The 22,438-nt window shown below is 42.2% G+C and overlaps 1 pseudogene; it reads left to right on the top strand.

Moving 5' to 3' along the window:
* Positions 1–8,515: 8,515 nt before the first annotated feature.
* On the top strand, positions 8,516–10,103 carry LOC146720964 (large subunit ribosomal RNA; annotated as a pseudogene).
* Positions 10,104–22,438: the final 12,335 nt, after the last annotated feature.

Below are 22,438 nucleotides of genomic sequence, written 5' to 3'. Positions count from 1 at the left end.
TATAAATTGTGGGACGCAGTAAAAGGAAAGAGGTCAAGCCATAGCGTAAAACACAAAAAGAATGCCCTGGGAATTTTAAAAAGTATTTAGAATTTATACTATAATAAAATTTGAATGGAACTAAGAATTGCACAAATAAACGCACAAAGAGCAATGGCTGCTGCTGCCAATTTAGAACTCCTTTAATTAAAGAACTACACATAGATATTTTGTGTATTCAAGAACCTTATACATACAAGGCATGGTTCGCGGATACCCCCGCAGGGTTCTATTCTTTAAAATAAAAACCTGGAGTAGATAACCCCTGGGTGCTTGCCATAATTGCAAAAAGAAAAAATAGGGGCTTTTCATTTAACCACTTTGACACTCCTCATATAATGTGCTTCCAAGTTATGACTGAGATGGAAAGGACTTCTGTCATTATAAATACTATGCCAATTCTCACTAAATATGAGCCAATACTAATTTAGATGGAAATATAATCAATAAATTAAATTCAAAAAAGGTAATCATAACTATTGGATGCAATGCAAAATCAGATCTATGGTTTTTTTTCTAAGAAGTGGATGACCGAGGAGAAGAATCATGGAAGAATTTATAATTGCAAATAGATTATACGTAAAAAACGAAGCCAGTGATACCACAACTTTTGAATGGTCAAACATCGACCCCAACCTTAGTCAGTGATAACACACTTGGGTTTTTGCGAGAGATGGAATTTTCTTCATCAAAATGGCACTACTAGTTTACCATAATTTAGTTATCTTAGACCCTTAAAATTAACTAAAAAAACAAACAGAAAATTTATAAAATACAATAACTAACAACAAGAAAGCCAATGGGAAACATTTAAGGAGCTCCTAAAAATCAATTTCAAATGATGCTTGAATTAAATTTCAAAATAGATGAGCCAGAAAAGGCGGTCAAAAAAATATTCTACTATACTAGACCAAATATGCAAGAAATCTATTTCCCGTATAAGAAAAAATCTAATAACAGTTTCCTTGGGGGGAAGGGCAATCTAGCCAAAATGGGGAAAAGGAAATTAAATAAGGCCCAAAAAAAAGATACAACAAAATAAGAAAACTAAACTTGGTTGGACCTACTCGAAGAAACAAAAAACGAGTACAAAAAAAATTAGGAACAAATACGTAGCAGAAATTAGAAAATCAAAATATGAAACATGGCAAAATTTTTGGACCACTGAATCAAATAAGATCCATGGAGTATTCTTATAAATTGTACGAGATAAAATCAAAAGAGATGAAGGGAATAAACATCATTAAGACTAGGGGATGGGACAAATACAAATACCTGGAAAGAAACGATAAATTCTTTATCCTAACTAAATGCGCCCCAAAAGACGACAAGAAAATTTAAAACGACAAGCATCGACAAGTATTAGAGGACTTAAAACTATAAAAACTGTACTGGAAATGAAATTACATTTCAAGAAATAAATAACGCGATAAATAGGCTCAAAAATAATAAAACACCCGGAGTAGACAACTTTAAACGGAAATAATCAACAAGTATGGAAGGAAAAGCCTGAAATAATTTCACACTCATCAATAATTGCTTTAAAGAGGGAATATTTCCCGATGCATGGAAAATAGCTAATGTTAAAGTAATACTCAAAAGTAATAAAAATAAAGGTACAATTAAACTCTTACAGACCGATCTCATATATACCGACAATGAGCAAGTATACGAGAGAATAATCGTGGAGCGAATGGAAGCAAGCTACAAATTATTAGAACTTGAAAGCCCAAACCAATATGGTTTTAGACCAAGAAAATCAACGGAAGACGCAATAAAGTCACCTAATAAGAAGCTGTAAAAAATACAAGACAAAAAATATGTGGTTTGCAATCTTTATAGACATCCAAGGTGCTTTTGACAATCTATGGTGGCCCTCTATCATACATAGACTGATTAAAGGAAAATTGCAGCCAAAGCTTATAAAAGTATTTAAGTCATACTTAGACATCGAAAAGTTAATATTAATACCAAATATGAAAAATTTATGGCAAAAACGGAAGAGGATGCCACAGGGATCCATTATATGACCAAATGCCTGGAATTGGTGCATGGATCTGCTACTAAAAATATAGCAAATTGCTTTCCTGCTCTAAAGGCTGAAGCGGTGGCATATGCCGATGATTGCGCCAATATTAATAAAGAAGATTCTAGAGCGAGTATAGAAAAAAACACTAACCAAGTTATCAATACCATTATGAGTGGTGTAATACGCATAAGCTACAGCTGGCAACTGAAAGACTGTCGCGCTACTCGTAAAGGGCAAATTAGATAAGGCAAAACACCAATTATAAAGTTAACAACGTTAAAATTAAATTTCGAAGTGAAACTAAATACCTTGGGGGTTATATTGGATGAAAAATTGAGTTTTATAAATCATGCAAATATATTAGGGGTAAAATTATAAATTTAATAATGGCAATCAAAAGAATTGCGAAGAAAGAATGGGGAATAAACAACACGGAAGAAAATATGTACAAAAGGTAGCTATGCCGAAATTTCTACGCCGTCATTGGCATGGTTTGACAAAGTGGATACGTTATGGTAAAAGACTCTAATGGCTGCACAGCGACCTTTATTAATAATGATTACAAAGCAACGAGACTAACATCAACAAGTGCAATGCAAACCATTGCAGGTATCAAACCACTTGATTTATACAAAAATAGAACAGGAATCAAAAGTAAAGTTAGAAAAAATCAAGTCGTAACATGGGGAAATACTCGTACCCCCACAAGACATGCAAATAGAATTAGAGGGGAAAACAAACAAAATTGAACACGAAGTAGACAGAGTATGGCAGGAAAGATGGGAGCAAGATGACAAAGGAAGACAAACATATGATTATATCTCTGATGTAGCATTTGCCACAAACAACAGATGGTTTAGACCAAACCGGGAATGTGTATATTTATTAACTGTGTAACGAAGCACCTTTCCCGACGCCACGGATCGGCTCGTCGGTGCCAGGATTCGGGAAGAGGGGAGACTCAGATTTACAATGACACACGGTTGCTCTGGTAAAAGTAGAGTTTATTCGGGGCCACCTTCCTGTGGTTTCTCCCGTGATTCAACCATTATACACAGCACAGTATAATCGGACGAAACGCGACCAGATGATACAGACGCGTACACGACTTATTGCTAGGATTGACAGATAGAAATATTACGGACGAGACGCGACCCGATTTTACGGACGCGGACACGACTTATTGCTAGGGTTGACGGATAGAATATTACGGACGAGACGCGACCAGATTATACGGACGCGGGCACGACTTTTGCGTCGCTGAGCGTCAACGGGGGCCACACCAACTCTTGGTGCTAGTTTAGCATTAAAGCCGCGCTGTTTGTTCGATAACGGGTGCTTTCCTTTTTACATACTCGTCCGCCAACTTGTGACCCAGTCCGCGTCGACGTAAATCGTAGTTCGCTGTGATTTTGGAAGGCGCCGGGCCAGGTTGATTTCTGGACAATTTCGGAGGCGTCTTCGAGTCGACTCGAAAGTTTCGCGGAGCGTTGCTGGTCTTTGCCGGGCGTCGGTCTTCGGGAATGCGGTATTGTAACTCCCGGCCGTACATTCAGAAATTCCGGGTGTACCCTTGGATTCTTGTCGTGCGGTATTGAACTCGAACTGGAGCTGGGGAATGTGTTCATCCCACTGCGATGTCGGCCCTTCCACCTATTGCGCCACCATGGTCTTTAGGTGCGGGGGGGGGTTTGGCTCCGCTCGACCGGGTTGCACTGCGTCGTAGGCGGGGGCGGTTCTATGCTTTGATCCCGAAGGATCGTAGTAATCCCTCGAGCTGGTGCGATCTCAACTGAGCCCGTTAATCAAGACGATGGTGGTCCGGGCAGCCGGACGATTATATAATACGTCCGCTACTTCTCGTGGTGACTTGGCGGCGGTGGCTTTGCGGAGCGGCGTCATCTCTCAATCCATTTTGAGAATCGATCCTGCATGTCAGCACCAGGTATGGCCACTGTCGATCGTTGGCAATTGGTCCAACCAGATCAATGGAGACTGTTTGCCACGGTGGCGTGACGTTGGTGGCTCGAAGTTTCCCGCCGTCAAGGTTTGTGCGGCTTGTGGGTGGCCGCAGTTGCGGCAGTCACGGACGTATCGATGGACGTCGCTGAAACAGTTCCTTGCAATAATATAATCGCGCTACTCGTGCGATGTCTTCGCATGCCACAGTGTCCGGCGGTCGGGTCGTCATGCAGTCAGGTCAGTATTTTCCGCATGCTGGGGTTTTCGGACGCACTGTTTTCCTTGCCCTCGCGTGGCGAGTCCCGTGGAAGTGAGATCATCAGAGGTGTCGAAGGCAACTGTCGGTCTGGATGCGGTAGTCCGCATGTTCGGCCGGTGTTTTGTACCTGGTGATAGGCGGCGGTACCATTGACAGTCTGGAGCGGCTTAGTAATGACACAGGCTCGGGGTTGACGAGAGAGAGCGTCGGCCACGAGGTTCAGTTTTCCTTTACATACGGATTCATAGTCGTACTGGCTGAAGCTCGAATACCCATCTCCCTAGTCCAACCGGTGGGAGCTTCCATTCTCTGCCGTCCATCGAAGCGACTGGTGATCGGTGACAACCGTGGAAGTGATAACCCTCCAGATATTCGCGCATTCTAACGATTCCCCACACTACCGCAGACATTCTAGCTCTGTAGCGCTCTATTCCTTTCTGTTCGGCGCATTTAGTGTACGGCTGGCGTAGCCCAATTACGGCGTTCGCCTTCGATTATTTCTTGGGTGAGCACGGAACCTAGCCCCAACGTGCTGTGGCTCGTTTGGAGGGTGAAGGTCGGCTGAATCGGGACAAGCAGAACTGGTGCGGTGTGAGCGCCCTCTTCAAGCTCTCGAAAGCCTTTTCTTCTTCTTCTGTCCCACGCAAAACTGCTCTTTTTTTTGGGTCAATCGTGTCAACGGTTGTGCGCGGTGGTGGAGAAGGTCTGGTACAACACGAACGGCTGTAACCAGGAAGTGCGACCCGTAGTAAATCTGGCGCACTTGACGTACGTTGTCGGGGTCGTCCACGCGGCTAGACCGCGCGACTTTGTCTGGGTCAGTTCGAATGCCGTCCTTTGTCCCTATATGCCTCCAAATATTTGAGACGGCTGCACAGAAGCGTGGCACTTCTGTGGGTTAATGCGGAAGCGCGCTTGTCTCAACCGTCTGAAAGACTCGGGCCAAATGTTCCATATGGGCGCCAGTGACGAGCTGACAACGATGATGTCGTCGAGGTAGACAATACGTGTGGCTCGAGTTCCGGGCCGAGGACACAATCCAGTCGGGAGATCCCCAGCAACCGCTGGAAACGTGGCCGGGCCGAATGTAACCCAAAAGGCAATTACTTGAAATTGGTAGAGTCCTGCTCGCCCCGGAATTGTCAGGCTTGGTGGCTGGACCGGCTGACGGAATCTAGTGGCACCTGCCATATCCGTCCTTTAAGTCTAGTGTTTTAAAGGTACTGGGCCTCCCTCGGAGCTTATCGAGAGTAGCGAGGATGTGCTGCAGTGGGTAGGCATCCTTGTCGAGTCTTGATCAACTTGCGGAAAAATCTAATACAAAATCGGTGTCCTCCATCCGTCTTCTTGACGAGACACGGGGAACTCCAGGCGCTGTTGGCGGTTCGATCACTACCGGCTTCCAACATTTTATTAATTCACCTCGCTATCATGACGGCTCATGGCCGGATTACGGGTCGGTATCTCTTCTTTATTGGGGCTCCAGGCCGCCATCTGATCTGGTGTTTGTGGCGATCGGTGGGCCCCTGCACTGACTCAAATAACCGGAGTTCGGTATCCAAGAACGGCAGGAAACGCTGGTCTCCTCTGGTGAGCGTGGGGAGATTCCGGCGGACTTTGCCGTAGCGACGCCACCCTGGGCCGAGCCGTCCTCCCTGTTCGGTTTTATGGGGAGGGCGCAAGCGTAATCGTAACCCGAGCCCATCGGTCGACTCCGATTAGTACCCTCGCTGCTGAGTTTTTCCAGGACCTGGAAGCGGTGTCGGACAGAGCGAAGGGCCGACTCGGATTGCAACGGATCGACCGGAGGTGGGTGCCTTGAGGCCGTCGGCTAATTTGACCCGGTTCTTCTACGCTGGATCTGGAGGCCGCGATCAGACAACAAGCGTTTGGCCCATGGCGCGGTCACAAACGACACTTCGGATCCGGAATCGAAAGTGCCTCAGTGTGTTTTTTTTTTTGAATCGGTGAAATCTGTACTGGTAAATGCGGCGCGCGGTGTGTACTCTATCTGGAAAACTCGGGTCGGACTATGCGCCTCGTTCCGACCCGCCGGTCTTTTTTTCCGTCGGAGGGTGTGCAGCTCGCTTTAGGACGCCATCCTTTCCCGCACTGCGAGCAGACTTCCTTGCTGTCGGCGACAGTCGAGTCGTGTGTGGCCCTCGCTGTTTTGCATCGCCACACACTCGCACGGTCCATAGGTGTGGCGGGCCAGATTCGCCTCGGTGGACCCGTAATGTTGCAGCGGGCGTTGTTCTTGCGACGCCGGTGATTCCTCCCACTCGCGCACGACTGCATACGCGGAAAACGGAGTGGCGGTCGTCCAATCTGAACGTATAGCTGGAGTGTCCGGGTCGGCTTTTTCGTTATAATTGCTCGAGCCGTTTCCTGGCTATTGTAGCCGCCAGCCGACTCATCATTGTCCTTACGGGCTGTAGCCGTAATCGCGTAAACGCTTCTCCTGGCTTCTGTCCCGGCCTTGTATTTCCTCGTTCGATTGTCGTTTGGTTACCCGGGTGATAGATTACCTGGCCAAGAAATCCTGTCGAACCCGGCCCAAGTGGACCACTGTTCTCTGTGTTTCGCCACCACAGAAGGCGTCGCCCTTTAAAACAGCTCGGACAGACCGGTGAGAAGATTGTGGTCTTCTTCCCAGACCATAGGCCACACCTGCGTTTTCCAGATGCTCGAGGAAAGCGAGGGTCCTTAACCATCAAATTGCATCCCCATTTGCGTATCTTGGTTTGAGGGCCTTAGCCGGGTCGGCTTCCTTGTGGTTCGGGGGTTCCGCGGTGCAACTCGGGTAACGGTCTCGCGGCTAAGCGTTGCGTGAGCGTTTCGGTTTCGGCCAGCTCCGGTTTTTGGCTGATTGTGCCATTACGTGGTCTCTTATGCGGGCTGGCTGAGGGTCGATTAATCTCCCTTCGGGTCTAGATCGCGGGTGGCGAGGTAATGGACGGCTGCCTCTTTATCTAGGCGGTAGATTTCCACCAAGCATTGGATTGCAAACCGGATTCTAGACGTCGAGTCAGGTCCCTGTTTCTGGCGCCATGTAACGAAGACCTTTCCCCCCGACCCACGGATCGGCTCGTCGGTGCCAGGAATTCGGGAAAAGGGGAACTCAGATTTACAATGACACAACACGGTTGTTGGCTCTGGTAAAAGTAGAGTTTATGCGGGGCCACCTTCCTGTGGTTCTCCCGTGATTCCAAACCATTATACACAGCACAGTATAATCGGACTAAACGCGACGCAGATGATACAGACTCGTACACTACTATTGCGAGATTGACAGATAGAAATATTACGGACGAGACCTAAACCCAGATGTATACGGACGCGGACATCGACTTAATTGCATGATGACGGATAGAAATATTACTGACGAGACGCGACCAGATTATACGGACGCGGACACGACTTATGCTAGAGTTCCAACGCGGACACGCGTACGGGCGCCCTGAAAGGGCGATCTCCGTCGGGCGCCGGTGACTTTCAGGTAGGACCCCGGGTGTACCGAGGACGCTCGGCCTGCACGACGAGAACGCTCGTCGGCCGGGGTATTTACGGACAGGACCCGGTGACCGAGGGACGCTCGGTGCCTGCACGACGAGAACGCTCGTCGGCCGGGGTGAATTTACGGACAGGACCCGGTGACCGAGGACGCTCGCCTGCACGACGAGAACGCTCGTCGTCCGGGGTGATTTACGGACAGGACCCGGTGACCGAGGACGCTCGGCCTGCACGACGAGAACGCTCGTCGGCCGGGGTGATTTACGGACAGGACCCGGTGACCGAGAACAGCTCGGCCCTGCACACGAGAACGCTCGTCGGCCGGGGTGATTTACGGACAGGACCCGGTGACCGTAGGACGCCTCCGGCCTGCACGACGAGAACGCTCGTCGGCCGGGGTGATGTACGGACAGGACCCGGTGACCGAGGACGCTCGGCCTGCACGACGAGAAGCTCGTCGGCCGGTGTGGATTTGGAGTGTGGGAGTTGAGGTAGTGTAACTGAGTACTCTCGAGGGACATGAACTGGACTGGTGTCGAAGTCTCGGCCTTTATACCCGTCGCCACCCCACTCTAAGACGAGCTTGGAGGGGGTTCGAGTGACGGGTGGGGGCGAAAAGGCGATTCCCAACGTAGTCGTGTGGTGGCCCCGAAGGGGCCGTTTACACGAGCGGGCGACTAGTGACGGCTAATCGGGTCGTCACAACTGGATATGGACCTATAAACATACATTATATAAAAGGTTTAGAAAAACTGATAAATGCCCTTCTGCACAATGAAGTTGAAACATTAAAACACATAATTAAGAGTTAAAGAGTACCAATACTTTCGATTCAAGAAATTGATCAGACAAAGCAATAAACCAATAATAATTAAAACACAAGAAAAATTTTGATAAATTGTAACAAATACGCAAAAGAAATAGTTCACCTTAATGAAAAAATAAATTACTAGATATTAGAACGAGTCCGCCTCCTCGTTTGCTAGGGACGGGCAACGTCAGAGAATGCATAATCTGATGGCAAAGAGACTCAATTCATAAATAATAGAATAAATAATAAAGAACAATAAGAGCGGAAATTGACAAATAGCTCGAACCACCATTAAACGATAATAATGAGGAAAAAAAAAAATTCCCTATCTACTGTCCTATAGCGAACCACTGCCAAGGGAACGGGTCTTGGAAAATTAGCGGGAAAAGAAGACTCTGTTGAGCTTGACCTAGTCTGCACTGTAAAGGAGACATGAGAGTGTAAGCATAAGGGAGAGCAACATCGCCGGTGAAATAACCACTACTTTCATCGTTTCCTTACTTACTCGGTAGTGCGGAGCGCGTGCCCCGAGGGCTTTTCGCGCCACGGCTGGGTCACGGTGTTCTAGAAAGCCAACCGTGTCAGTTGGCGTGAAGGCCTCGGCCGATCGCCGTTAATACTCCCGCGTGATCCAATCAGGACAACTACCAGGCGGGAGTTTGACTGGGGCGGTTCATCTGGCAAAGAATAACGCAGGTGTCCTAAGGCCAGCTCACGAGGACTCACCTCGCGTAGAGCAAAAGGCAAAAAGCTGCTTGATCTCTATGTTCGTACGCATAGAGACAGCGAAGCACGCCATCATCCTGTTGCTTGAAGAGTTTTCAACAAGAGGGTTCAGAAAAGTTACCACAGGATAACTGGCTTGTGGCGGCCAAGCGTTCATAGCGACGTCGCTTTTTGATCCTTCGATGTCGGCTCTTCCTATCATTGCGAAGCAGAATTCGCCAAGCGTCGATTGTTCACCCGCCAACAGGGAACGTGAGCTTGGGTTTGACCGTCGTGAGACGGTTAGTTTTACCCTACTGATGACTAGTCATTGCGATAGTAATCCTGCTCAGTACGAGAGGAACCGCAGGTTCGGACATTAGTTTCACGCACTCGGTCGAGCGGCCGGTGGTGCGAAGCTACCATCCGTGGGATAATGCCTGAACGCCTCTAAGGCCGGATCCTCTCCTAGTCGAAGTGGCAATGATATCTCTAGGAGTCTCGTTAGTCGAAAGGCTCAAAACAATGTACACTATTAGGCGTCCGGTCCTCGGGCCGGTTCGTCGCCACGAGCCCGGTTTGCTGTACGGCGCCATCTGCCCTCGTCGGGATCTCACCGCTACGACGGCACGGCGTCTAACGGTCGATCATGGGTTTCGCAAGTTCGATGTCAGAACTCGGAATCGTCTGGTAGACGACTTAGGTACCTGGCTGGGTGTTGTACTCGGTAGAGCAGTTACCACGCTGCGATCTGTTGAGACTCAGCCCTCGGCTTGGGGATTCGTCTTGTCGGTTAGTAACGAGGAACCCCACACGTTCGACGGCGAAAGCACCACGCCGCGAACGGACTTGGATGAATTCTCGCTCGCCGGCAAAGCAACACGCCGCGAACGGACTTGGAAAAATTCTTCGCTCGCCGGCGAAAGGCAGCAGCCGCGAACAAATTGGATGAATTTCTCGCTCGCCCGGCGAAAGCAACACCCGCGAGCGGAACTTGGAAGAAATTTGTCGCTCGCCGGCGAAAGCAGCAGCTAGCAGCCGCCGAGCGAACTTGGAAAAAGCGGCTTGTGCGGCCGGTGGTGTCGCCCCGCCAACGAAAGCAACACGCCGCGAGCGGACTGGGTACGGCGGCGCGTGCCGCCGCGGGAGGTTTCGCCCGCCCAACGAATGCCACAACGCCACGATCGACTTGTGGTACGAGTCGGCTCGTGCCGCCGGAGGTGTCCGCCCGCCCAACAAAAATAAGAGAAAACACACGCCACGATCTTACTTGGGTTACGGGCGGGGCCCTTTTCCCCGGAGGGTCGCCCCTTTAAAAAGGAAAAACCCCCGCTACCCCGGGCCCGGGGAAAAAATTTTTTTCGCTCCCCCGGCGAGAGAAAAAGCGCCGGGGCCCCAAATTGGGGCCCCTTTTCCCCCCATTTCCCCGCTTGTACCCAAAAAAGGGGGACTAAATTTTTAAAAATTTAAAAGGGGCCCCAAAAGGGGAAAATTTTTTCGTGAAAAAAATTTCCGGGTTTTTTGCTTTTTTGGCACCCTTTCCCCCGAAAAAGTCCCACGTTTTGGTCGTAAAAAACTCAAAAATTTGGGGGCCCCGACAGGGTTTTGCCGGGAAAAAGCAGATACGAAAAAATCGTGTCGCCTTTTGTGCGGGGGCGTCAAAAAATAAAAAACCTTTGTCCGAAACGATTTTTCCCTATCGTACCTTTTCCCCCCTCGTAGGGGGGGGCTACTCGGGGCCCAAAAATCCCCCCCGGAGGGGGCCGGGGGCGACGGACGGGGAAATCATTCAGCCCCCCCGGAAAGGGGTCCCCCGCCCGGGGGGCCGTCCGTCCCCCAATTTACCCCGGGGGCCCTTTTGTGGGGGCCGCCGTAAAACCAAAGCCCCCAACGACCGTTCCCGGGTTTCCGCGCGCGTGATTTTCGCATTTTGGGGGAGTTTTTTCCCCCCCGTAATCGGGGTCAAAACCCCGTTTCCCCTTTTTCGTTCTCCTTTAAAAAATTTTTAAATATATGTCTCCGAAAGGGGGGTTTTTGGGGGACACGTTTTTGATTTTAAAAATGGGGAAAAACGCCCTCTTTTTGAAAAGAACCCCCGAATAGGAAGTAATTTTTGCTCCAAAAACGTTTTTACTTTTTTCCTCGTTGCGGCGCCCCCAAAAAAGTCTTTAAAGGGGTTTGGGGGACCGGGCCCGGGGGTCTTTTTGACTTCCGAGAGATCAATTTTTTTTTCTTTTCCCGGGGGTTTTCCCCCTTTTTCCCGGGGGTTTTCCTTTTGGGCCCTTTTTCCCATTTTCCCCCCCAAATTTTTCCCTTTCCCTTTTTTCCCCCGGGGGGGTTTTTCCCCCCCCGGGGCCCCCCGGCCGTGGTTTTCCCGGGGTTTTCCCCCGGGCCCCGGGGGTTCCCCCCCCGGCCCGGGGTTTCTCCCCCCGGGCCCCGGGGTTTTTCCGGGCCGGGCCCGGGAGTGGTTTTTCCCCCGGGGGTTCCCCCGGGGCCCGGGGGGGTCGCCTTTTTGGGGGCCCTGGTTTTTCCCGGGGGGGCCCCCGGGGGCCCCGGGGGTCCCCCCCGACCCGGGGGGCCCCCGGGGCCCCTTTTCCCCGGGGCCCCCCCCGGATTTTCCTTGGGTTTTTTTCCCCTTTTTTTTCCCCCAATTTTTTTTGTTTCCTTCTTAATTAATGCTAATTTTTTGTTTAAAATTTCCCTACGGCTTCGTGTAATTTTTTCACAATGGGACTTTTCGATCGTTCGCTCTCCGCGACATGCTCTTAACGCCCTTTTTGGCCCCCCTCCAACGGCCGTGCGGGACCTTCCGCCGACCCCGGGCCGGCCGGGGGGGACTATAAAGAACCGGTAGTTCTGCGACCATTGGGCACCAAAAAAACCGTGTTTTTAACGCGATTGGACATTTGAGCTTTAAAAATTTTCGAATTCTAAATACGGCTGAGAAACAATTTACTGATTAATCATGATTTTTTTAATTTAAAATATAAAAAAGTTTTTTTTTTTCTCACGTTTAAAAGCGAATAAAAATTAAGTCAAAATTAAAAAAAATTTTTTTAAAAAAAGCCCCCGCACTTATTTCACCCCCACCAAAAATAATATCGGGCTAACTATTCACACGAAAAACCCTTTTCGCACCATAATCAAAACAAACAACACATAAAAATGCTTTTTTGGGAAAATTTCCATCTCGCAGTTTTACAACAGGGGCGATATTTTCCCTCCCTATTTTCGCGGGGGTTAAATTTTATTTTAATTTTAATTTTTTTTTACATTATTTTTTTTTTTTTGCAATTTATTGTCATAAAAATTTATTGAAATTTTTACATCTTGATCAAATCAATATTTTGCTATTTTTCAAAAATTTTCAATAAAATTTTATAAACCCCTATTTAGATTTTCATTTTTTTTAATAATTTTTTAATTGCTTCTATTTTTTTTTTCATTTAAACAAGCGTAGCATTACGCTCCTTTTGACAGGGTTTTTGGAAGGGCTTTTTCACGCACATTTGATTAGCTTAAAAAGTAAATCTAATTCAGTTATGGATTTTTTAAATTTTTTCTGGCTTTTCTTATTGCGGAAAATCCAAAATTAATCAAAATTAATTTTTTTCCCAACACTTTTTTAAAAATAATTTTTTTTTTAAAAAATTTTTTTAATCTTTTTATCTTGTATTGTAGGGAAGGTTTTGCTCGGTCTTTCCCAAGCATGGGGCCTGTTAACCATAATAAATTGCGAATACTTGGCAAAGTATGAAAATAAGATTTTGATAGTTCCCCGGGATTTTTGGAATTTTTGCGGCTTCATATCCACCAATACACCCAAAATTAAAAACCTTTTTTCCATTGATTTGCTTCCGTTTTGGAATTTTAAAATAAAATTTTTTTAAAATTTCGATAAAATAATTTTTAAGAGGTTGAAGAAACTATGAAAAAATTTGTTTTTAAAAAAGGGTATTGGAAAAATAGTGGTAAATGCAAAGGGATTATAGATCTTTGCAGATTTCCCCGAGTTTAAACAAAAATTTTAAAATTATATTTGTTTTGATTCCAAAAATCAAATTTTTAAAAATCGACAAAATTAACCGGTTTTAATCAATTGTCAAAAAGCCTTTCCGTCGTGACTTAAAACCAACAAAGATTTAAATTTCTTTCCATCTAAAAAAAAACCCCAAAATTTGTGGCCCAATAAAAAATTATATTAAAGAGTACAAAACCGTTGATTTTAATTTTAAAAAAACAAAATATTTTCAAAATTAAAATTTATTTTTTTGGTTTTAATTTAAATCTGTTTACTTTGGGGGTTTAAATCTTTCAATTAAAAAGAAAAAAAAAAGAAAAGCTTAAAAATTAACAAAAGCGTATTTTAATTCAATTTAACAAATTAAATTTTGATTTTTTAAAAATGTTTTTTTTTTTTTGGTAAAAAAATTTATTTTTTAATTTTTTAAAATTTTAAAAAAAATTTTAAAATAAAATTCTGGCATTTTTTTTTTTATTTTTAATCAATTTAAATTAAAAATTTCCATCAATAAAATTCCCCCGTAAAATTTTTTTTAAATTTTAATTTTTAAAAAAAGAATTGTTTTTATTGTGAAAAAAAATGTTTTGGCCCTTTAATTATAATAATATAAAATGTCGCACAAAAAAATTTAAAACATTTTTTTAAAATAATAAAAAAACTTTAAAAAAAAACTTTTAAAAACATATATCAAAAATTTTTGTATTAAATTCAAAAGCTTAAAAAATTTTTTAAAATTAATTATATAAAAAAAAAAACCCAAAATTTTTTTATATATTTATATTTTTAAAATATATTTTATTTATTGTAATCAAAAAATTTTTATTTATTTATTTTTCCTATCTTTTTTTTTAAAAATTTGGAAAATACAATGTAGGTTATTTTATTTTCAAAATTTTTAAAGTTAAACTTTAATTCAAAAATTATTTTAATAATACCGAGATTCTTTTATAATAAAAATTTAAAAGAGATTAATTTTTTTTATAAGATTTATAAAAAATCATAAATAAGGGTTTAAATTTCTATTTAAAGTTTATCTTCTTTTTTTAAAATAAAAAAAAAACAAATTCATTGCTTGAAAGGTCTTTAAGTATGTTTTTTTTTTTTAGGGCAAGACAATTAGTACAAAGCATTGCTGAATTCCCAAGAAAAAGGGAAAAGAACAAAAAATTAAAAAATTTATTAAAGTAAATAAGCCTCTTTAACCCGCAGGAGGACAACATATTCCCTAATAAAATTTTTCAATATTTTCAAAAAAGCAGATAACATAGAAAGATAGATGTTTTCAAAATGTTTTGCTATCTACAGCATTGAGATATATAAAAATGTGCACTATGCCAATAACAGAAGCAAATAATATGGAATAAATGCGTTCTTTAATTGTAGGCTGCATATGTGGTGGATGACTGCAAGTCCGACAAAATTCCAATATTCCATGGGAATCTATCAAAATCCATATTGTCATACTTAGCCAATGTATTACACAATATATTATGGTATATACAGGCCAGATGCTTGCAATGACACTGAGCAATAAAATCCTTGCCACTACAATCACAATGATAAAAATGATTAAATAAATTTAAAATAAATTTTTAAAAATATATTATTTTGATACAAATTGTGTAATGAATAATATTTAATTTTGTATATTAATTATTGGATATATATGTACCTAAATAAGAAAATGCCAGAAAAATTGAATTTACTTATTTATTTAAAGATGCTTATCATATACAAAAATGAATGATATAATCTCTAAAAACTCACCTTTAAAAAAAGGTAAAAAAAGGCGACCAGTTAAGGGCACGCCATTAACAAAAATTATCCATTGCAAACCCATGTACAATAGAATTGTATGAAAAATTATCGATTATAAACCCATGTACAATCGTAACAAAAGTAATGAAATAAAAAAAAAATTGCGCCAAGTGAAAGTAGAAACTTGTACCAGTGGAAAATTAAAGTTGCAGACATATATAGAGTCGTATAATGAATCAATAAAAATTTAAATTTGCAAATGTAGAATTGTACCATAAAAAAACTTATCTTTTAAAAAAAAGATAAACAAGATGCCAAGTCCATGCGCCATGTGAAAAAGTGTTAAACAAAAAAGTATTTTTAAGTAAAAAAATCTATCAATTGACAAAAATTTATGTTCTAAAATTAATATCTCTACAAAAAGTAATGTCCAATTATTGCGCGAATAAATAAACATTTTTATAAAAAATTAAAATTTAAAAACTTATGCAAATTTAAAATTAATATAAAATAAAAAGAAATAAAAAAATTTTAGTTAAAAAAACTGGGCGCGCTGCAATGAGTTTAAAAGTAACAATTTAATTTTAATATCATTAGAATATTATTTAGCAGCGCGCCCAGTTTTTTTAACTAAAATTTTTTTATTTCTTTTTATTTTATATTAATTTTAAATTTGCATAAGTTTTTAAATTTTAATTTTTTATAAAAATGTTTATTTATTCGCGCAATAATTGGACATTACTTTTGTAGAGATATTAATTTTAGAACATAAATTTTTGTCAATTGATAGATTTTTTTACTTAAAAATACTTTTTTGTTTAACACTTTTTCACATGGCGCATGGACTTGGCATCTTGTTTATCTTTTTTTTTAAAAGATAAGTTTTTTTATGGTACAATTCTACATTTGCAAATTTAAATTTTTATTGATTCATTATACGACTCTATATATGTCTGCAACTTTAATTTTCCACTGGTACAAGTTTCTACTTTCACTTGGCGCAATTTTTTTTTATTTCATTACTTTTGTTACGATTGTACATGGGTTTATAATCGATAATTTTTCATACAATTCTATTGTACATGGGTTTGCAATGGATAATTTTTGTTAATGGCGTGCCCTTAACTGGTCGCCTTCTTTACCTTTTTTTAATAAGAGATACGTCGCGCTCGGCGCGTCGAACGAGTCGAGCGAGTCCGGACGAGTCGTAAACGTACTTTCTCGAGTCTCTCGCCACTCCGGCGTGTTTCGACCGCTCTCCGTACCGTCGCCGACCGCTTGGCCGGTCGGTTGGGTACTATAAGAGGGTAGGAGAAATTAATATTGTACGTGTCGCGCTCTCGACGTTGACAAACGAAGAATCGCCCGAACGGGTCGAGAACGGATTTTGTCGAGTCGCGACTCTGACACGGAGAGAACATTTATATAAAATGTTTGATTTGGAAACCACGAATATATAAAATAATATACGATCGTCGCAGAACGCGCCGCCGCCAAGTCTTCTCATGCTTGGAGGTTGCGTGTCTCGCGAGAACGTACGTTCGACTCTCGCGTCGTCTCGTATTCCTCTTCGCCGGGGATTACGGTGCGGCTCTTCTCGTTCGTCGCCGAACGCGCGCAAAATTAACGCACACTTATTTATTACGAGCACAGCATTGCCACGAGTCGGTGTCGCAAGACCGAATGGCTCTTATGTGGCGCGCACGCCTCTAGTGTGTTGGCCGCGCGGTTCCCTCTCGTTTCGTACGCAGCAGCGGAATCGTCGCGCTTACCGAGCATCTACTCCACGGATACGAGTTTGCGGGAAGAGTTGCTTCTTCCCGCTCGCTTTGTACGCCGTAGCGAAATCTTATTGCTGGTCGTGTGCGGTTAAACGCGTACGAACCAGACAGAACAGTCCTCGACGTCTAAGCATCGCATCGTCGATCTAGCGTCAGGGTGAATCGCGCGGTCTCTCGAGACCGCGCATCATAACATTTGGGAGAATAAGAACACGAGTATTTTGATCTTGTGGATTTTTGAACGGAGAGGAGGAGGAAGAAGAGGAGAGGCGGCGGCGTCGGGGGTTTACTCTCGCCTCCGTCGTTCTCTCGTACGCTTTACATAATAGCGTTAAACACAGCAGAGTGTCGCCGACCGGCTGAGCAAGACCGGCGGCAAATAAAATGGCACATACGAGCGTGTTGCGCGCGCGTCGGTGTTTCGGCATCGAACGCGCGCGCGCGCGAAAAAGAGCTAGCGACGAGTCTTCGGGCTCGCTCGCGAGTTACTCCCTTGCGAGTAACCGAACACGAAGCTCCCTGGTTGATCCTGCCAGTAGTCATATGCTTGTCTCAAAGATTATAAATGTAATTTATTTAATTACATTTTTATTTTTTAAATAATACATATATACGTTCCAAAAAATATAAGCCATATTATTATATATGTACGTGTGTGTGGGTGTATAACTATCATTTAATACACATTCACGTTAAATCACATCATTTAATCATATTTAATAACTATATCACTAACATATATAATTAATACTTATAATAAATCATTTTTAAAGTAATTTTTTTTAAATTCTAGTTATCACTTTATCAGAATTATGAAAAAAAATTGATACAATTGTTAGAAAACTTAAATGTGCATAACTTTTAATATATAGGCATTAATAAAATAAACATAGTGATTGTTAATTTTTTATGCTACAGCTACGCATAAAAGTACTAAAATACTTAGAACTTTAAATTACTTTAATATTCAACTGTATATATTATTATAACTTTTCTCGTTTTTTTACTATATTTAAAAAATATTTTAATAATACTTTTTGCACTTACAAATATGCATAGTATTAATACTGTAACCATTTAAATAATAAAATATATATATAATTACTGTTGTATGAAAAAATCTTCAAATAAAAAAAGTTCATATGCAAAAATAAACTCTATACAATCTATAAATAACGTAATAATAATAAACTGTGCAATAAACGTAATAATAAACGTTCAAATATTTTATTTATTATATATTAAATATTCTATTTAAAAACCTGTCCTTTTTTTGTTTAGATCTCCTCATTTTCGCATCTCTTCTTTTTTCTTCCTTTTTCCTAAAAAAAAATATGTGATTGTTTACATAGGGGCAATAAGTCAATTCTGCAATAAATATTCTATACAAAAATAACAATAAGTTCTTAAAGGTTGTATTTAATTTAAAAAAACAAACACGCAATAATGAAAAATAGTGCATGTGTTCACCCTCTTTAAAATCATTTCTTATAAAAATAAAAGTTTGAGATAAGAAAGATAAAATATTTAAATTGAGGTATATTTTATAACTTACAAATCTCGGTCAAATCTCTGCTTGGCTAAAAATTTCCATCTGCATTAATCCTCAACTTCCTTATTTGTTAAATTTGGGTTCTTAAGTTGCGCAGCAAACTAACAAAGTTTAAACGATATGGTGGTTATAGATTATATAAAATTTAAAGCGACTTTAATTTTATATATATTATAATATTATATATGTATATAACTATTCAAAATTTATTTTATATTCCCATGATTACATATTTTGATAATGATATTAGAGTTTAATCATCCCAAAAAACCAGCATAAAGCTAATATAAAAGGGAATTGTATGTGGACAAACGAACTGTCATACGAACACTGTACGTAATACGCGATGCTGAATACTTGATGGTGTTGATAATTTTTGGCATCTTCGGTCTTTGCCAAAACACACTCGAGATCGGCGTACACTACAAACGGCAGCCGCTCCTTCCTCGTGTAATTGTCGAAGCTGAGCCACTTGTCCTTGTCGCTCGGCAATCGGATAGCACAGTCGTTCAATTTCCCGCAATCTTCCGTATGCGTTTGCAATTTATCCGCCGCTCCGAAATAGTGTAAACATCTGTAAAAAATAAAAAATTTAATTAGAAATATTTTAAATATAATTTAAGTTTAATAAATATATACTTACCGATCGCAGATAAATTTTTTATGAGCTTTTTTGCTCAGTTGCGAGCTCACGAGACGAGACAGATTTTTTATCAAAACAAAATGTCCGACGCTGTTTTCGTCTTCCACGTACAGCAGATTGACGTGTCTGTCCTTCTTTTTTTCCAAAAGACGTAGCGGGACGATGTTCTCGTTGTCGATGATGTACACGTTTACGGAGATGTCGTTTGCAAGTTCGAATTTTTTAATTTGATTCACAGTCACTGGAAACTCAATGTTTTGGAGATTCAGCCAGCACTGTGGTGTAATGCGGATAGGAGGATTCTCGTTCCATATGTCTTTCAGCGGGGTACAGAGCGGCTACCACTGACCATGCGAAACACGCATTGTCCGCTGATAGCACATTAACAACCGCTCTTTTTACCATAATTTTTTGCGGTAATTTGACATGGCATCCAGCGCGCATTGGATTATACTTGTTGATATTTACTGTCAAATCTATTATCCGCGACAATGCCCAGCCGCTATCGCGTTCCTGGAATTCTTCTAGCGATGCTAGCGTGGGTTCGATTACGCGGCGCTCGTACCACTCGCGTACATCGGACGTGCGAAAGAGTTCAAAGTTTCTCGTATTGATACTTTTATTGGCACGCTTGTCACTGGACACAAATTCGCCGTTGAAAACAGTGTTCACTTTTACACTGATGTGTCTCTGTAGCACATTCTCCACGTTCTCGACTACAATGTCTGCTGCATTTTCCAAAAACTGACGCGGTTCGATATAGTATAGTCGACGTTAATTACCGCACCGGTAAGTATACGGCTATCGAACGCCGTATCGATCTCGCGCCAAACGAGTCTTTGCGCGTTATTGCCGCCGCCACTAAATCCGCCGCCGCTGCCACTAGGTATGGATCCACCACTAAACATGGATTCACCGACATACTGTCTCTGCAAGCGCACCTTCGCACCCTCGAGTCGCGCTATTCTCGCTACGAGAGATTGCCTATGTCCAATCGAGAGACGCGGACGCTTGGCACGGCTGCGTTCTTCCAGCTCTTCGATAAACCGTTCGCACTCTTGCAGCCATCCGAAATATTCGCCCAAGGTGCCGACTTGGCGGGAACGCTCCAACAGGTCGCGTTCAACATTCTCCGCGTTCTCTATTTTTTTATGTCTGGCACTTTTTCACACTTTTAACCTCAGCCTATTTTCGCTGACATTCGCTGCAATCCCTGATCATCGGTGCTGGACCGTCAATATGCGTTTCGCATCCACGGCCGATTGTAATGTTCGAGGCAGCGACGATATGTCTGAACCTCCGGATCCGTCTTGATATGCTCTGGAAGCTTGTCCCACAAATGCTCTACGAAATATCCGCACTTTTGTAGTAAAACAATCTTCGGAATATATTGTAACTGTTCGGCACTTAAACTGAGAATGTCGGAAGCACTTGATAGCATGACAAACATCTTGAATGAAGAGAGCGTGCGCTCGCCAGTGGTACTATGGCCCGGCAGCGGCATCGGTCCTCGTTATATATCCCAATCAACCCTTTGTTCGTCAACGTACGAACGAGAAAAATTTAGATGACGTAAATTTTCGGCGCTTGTTTTGTTTATAAATTCCTGCAGCCGCTGGTTATCGGCGCTGGTATTTCTTAGAAATATACGTATAGATCATGTATCAACCCCCTTGATTGTCGGCGTATGCCAAGCGGTGGCCCTTCTTAAAATTTGATTATCTTAGATTTTCAGAAGAGAACTGATTGTCGGCGCTCGGATCCAAGCGGCAGCCCTTTTAGAATTTAATTATATTTCTTAGAAATATACAGATAACGTATGGGGGAAGAAACGCAACCCCCTTGATTGTCGGCGTATGTAAAGCGGTGGCCCTTCTTAAAATTTGATTATATTTCTTAGAAATATACAGATAACGTATGAGGAGAAGAAACGCAACCCCCTTGATTGTCGGCGTATGCCAAGCGGTGGCTCTTCTTAGAATTTGATTATATTTCTTAGAAATATACAGATAACGTATAAGGAGAAGAAACGCAACCCCCCCCCCCCCGATTGTCGGCAGCCCTTTGTAATAGATATTGTTTATCTTTTGTTTATAAACATAAACGTATGAAGAGAAGAAACGCAACCCCCCCCCCCGATTGTCGGCAGCCCTTTGTAATAGATATTGTTTATCTTTTGTTTATAAACATAGATAAGCTTATCTGCTGATAAGACCCCCCGCCCGCCCGCGTGACGTCATACCCCCTCGCCCCCGAATACCCCCCCGCCCCGCACCCCCCTCAGAGGACCCGAGTTAGAACCGGCCTAGTATTCCTACTTGCAAGAGAAAAATATAGGAATTTATATTTATATTACAGAGCCTTGTTAAACTCTTAATTTATATACACGCTGGCTTAAAAACGCGTTTGTTTATCAACATTATTACATATAGCAGAGAAAAGTATAGAATCGAAAGGATCTGAATAGCTCAGTTGGAAGAGCAGTCTCCCGGCAAGCGAAAGGTCTCGGGTTCGATTCCCGATTCAGCAACTTTCGGATCTATATTTTTCTCTTGCATTTACTTATTTCCGTAGGGGGGTGAAAGGGTTATTGAAATTAAATCTCAAATATGAGATTATTTCATATTTTAAATCTTGGCCGTGACCAAGTAAAATATTTGGTGCCTTGTGCACAGATACTTAAGGGGATGCCGGAGGTCTACTATTATCGGCCGAACCGATTATATTTTCCAACACCAAGAAGTTTTTATTGCGTTAATAGAATAACAAATGCTTTTCCACGATTAAAGTTAATACAATAATAAACTGCGAAGTTGTCTCAATTTGTGATAAAAAGACAAAAAATTTTTAAATACGAGTTTTTTTTCTGGCTTCTCGCGTCACGTCATAACAATATTTGCTTGTATAAAAGTTTCACAATTTATACGTACAAAATAAGACCACTTCGCGGAAAAGATTGCATAAAGGAATATTAGTGAGCTTGCAGAAATAAGTTTAGAAGTCTAATAAAAAAGATCTTGGTTATGGAATATTTCATTCACATGTGTATGTGCGAAATGACATTTGGGAATAATACAGAGCACAAAATTAGTTGCGCGATGTCGCGATAGATGGAGCTGCAATCGTGCAGTTAGACAAGGACAGACAGTTATATTATCTTCGTCTCTCTCATGCTGTCTTATCTTCTGACCACGGTGTGTATACGACCGTGCTTCTGACACACACCTCTCTCTCTCTCTCTCTCTCTCTCTCTCTCTTTCAAATTGCTCGTTCATAATTGTATGCGAGTGATTTGAGAGAGAGAAAATATGCTTTCTAAAAATTAAAGTATGTAGATATAATATGCCAATATTATATATATG

This window comes from Nylanderia fulva, unplaced genomic scaffold (assembly GCF_048542155.1).
Source record: "Nylanderia fulva isolate GAGA-0341 unplaced genomic scaffold, ASM4854215v1 Scaffold576, whole genome shotgun sequence".
NCBI classification, from domain to species: Eukaryota; Metazoa; Arthropoda; class Insecta; order Hymenoptera; family Formicidae; genus Nylanderia; species Nylanderia fulva.
This window is presented reverse-complemented; position numbering and strand designations above follow the sequence as displayed.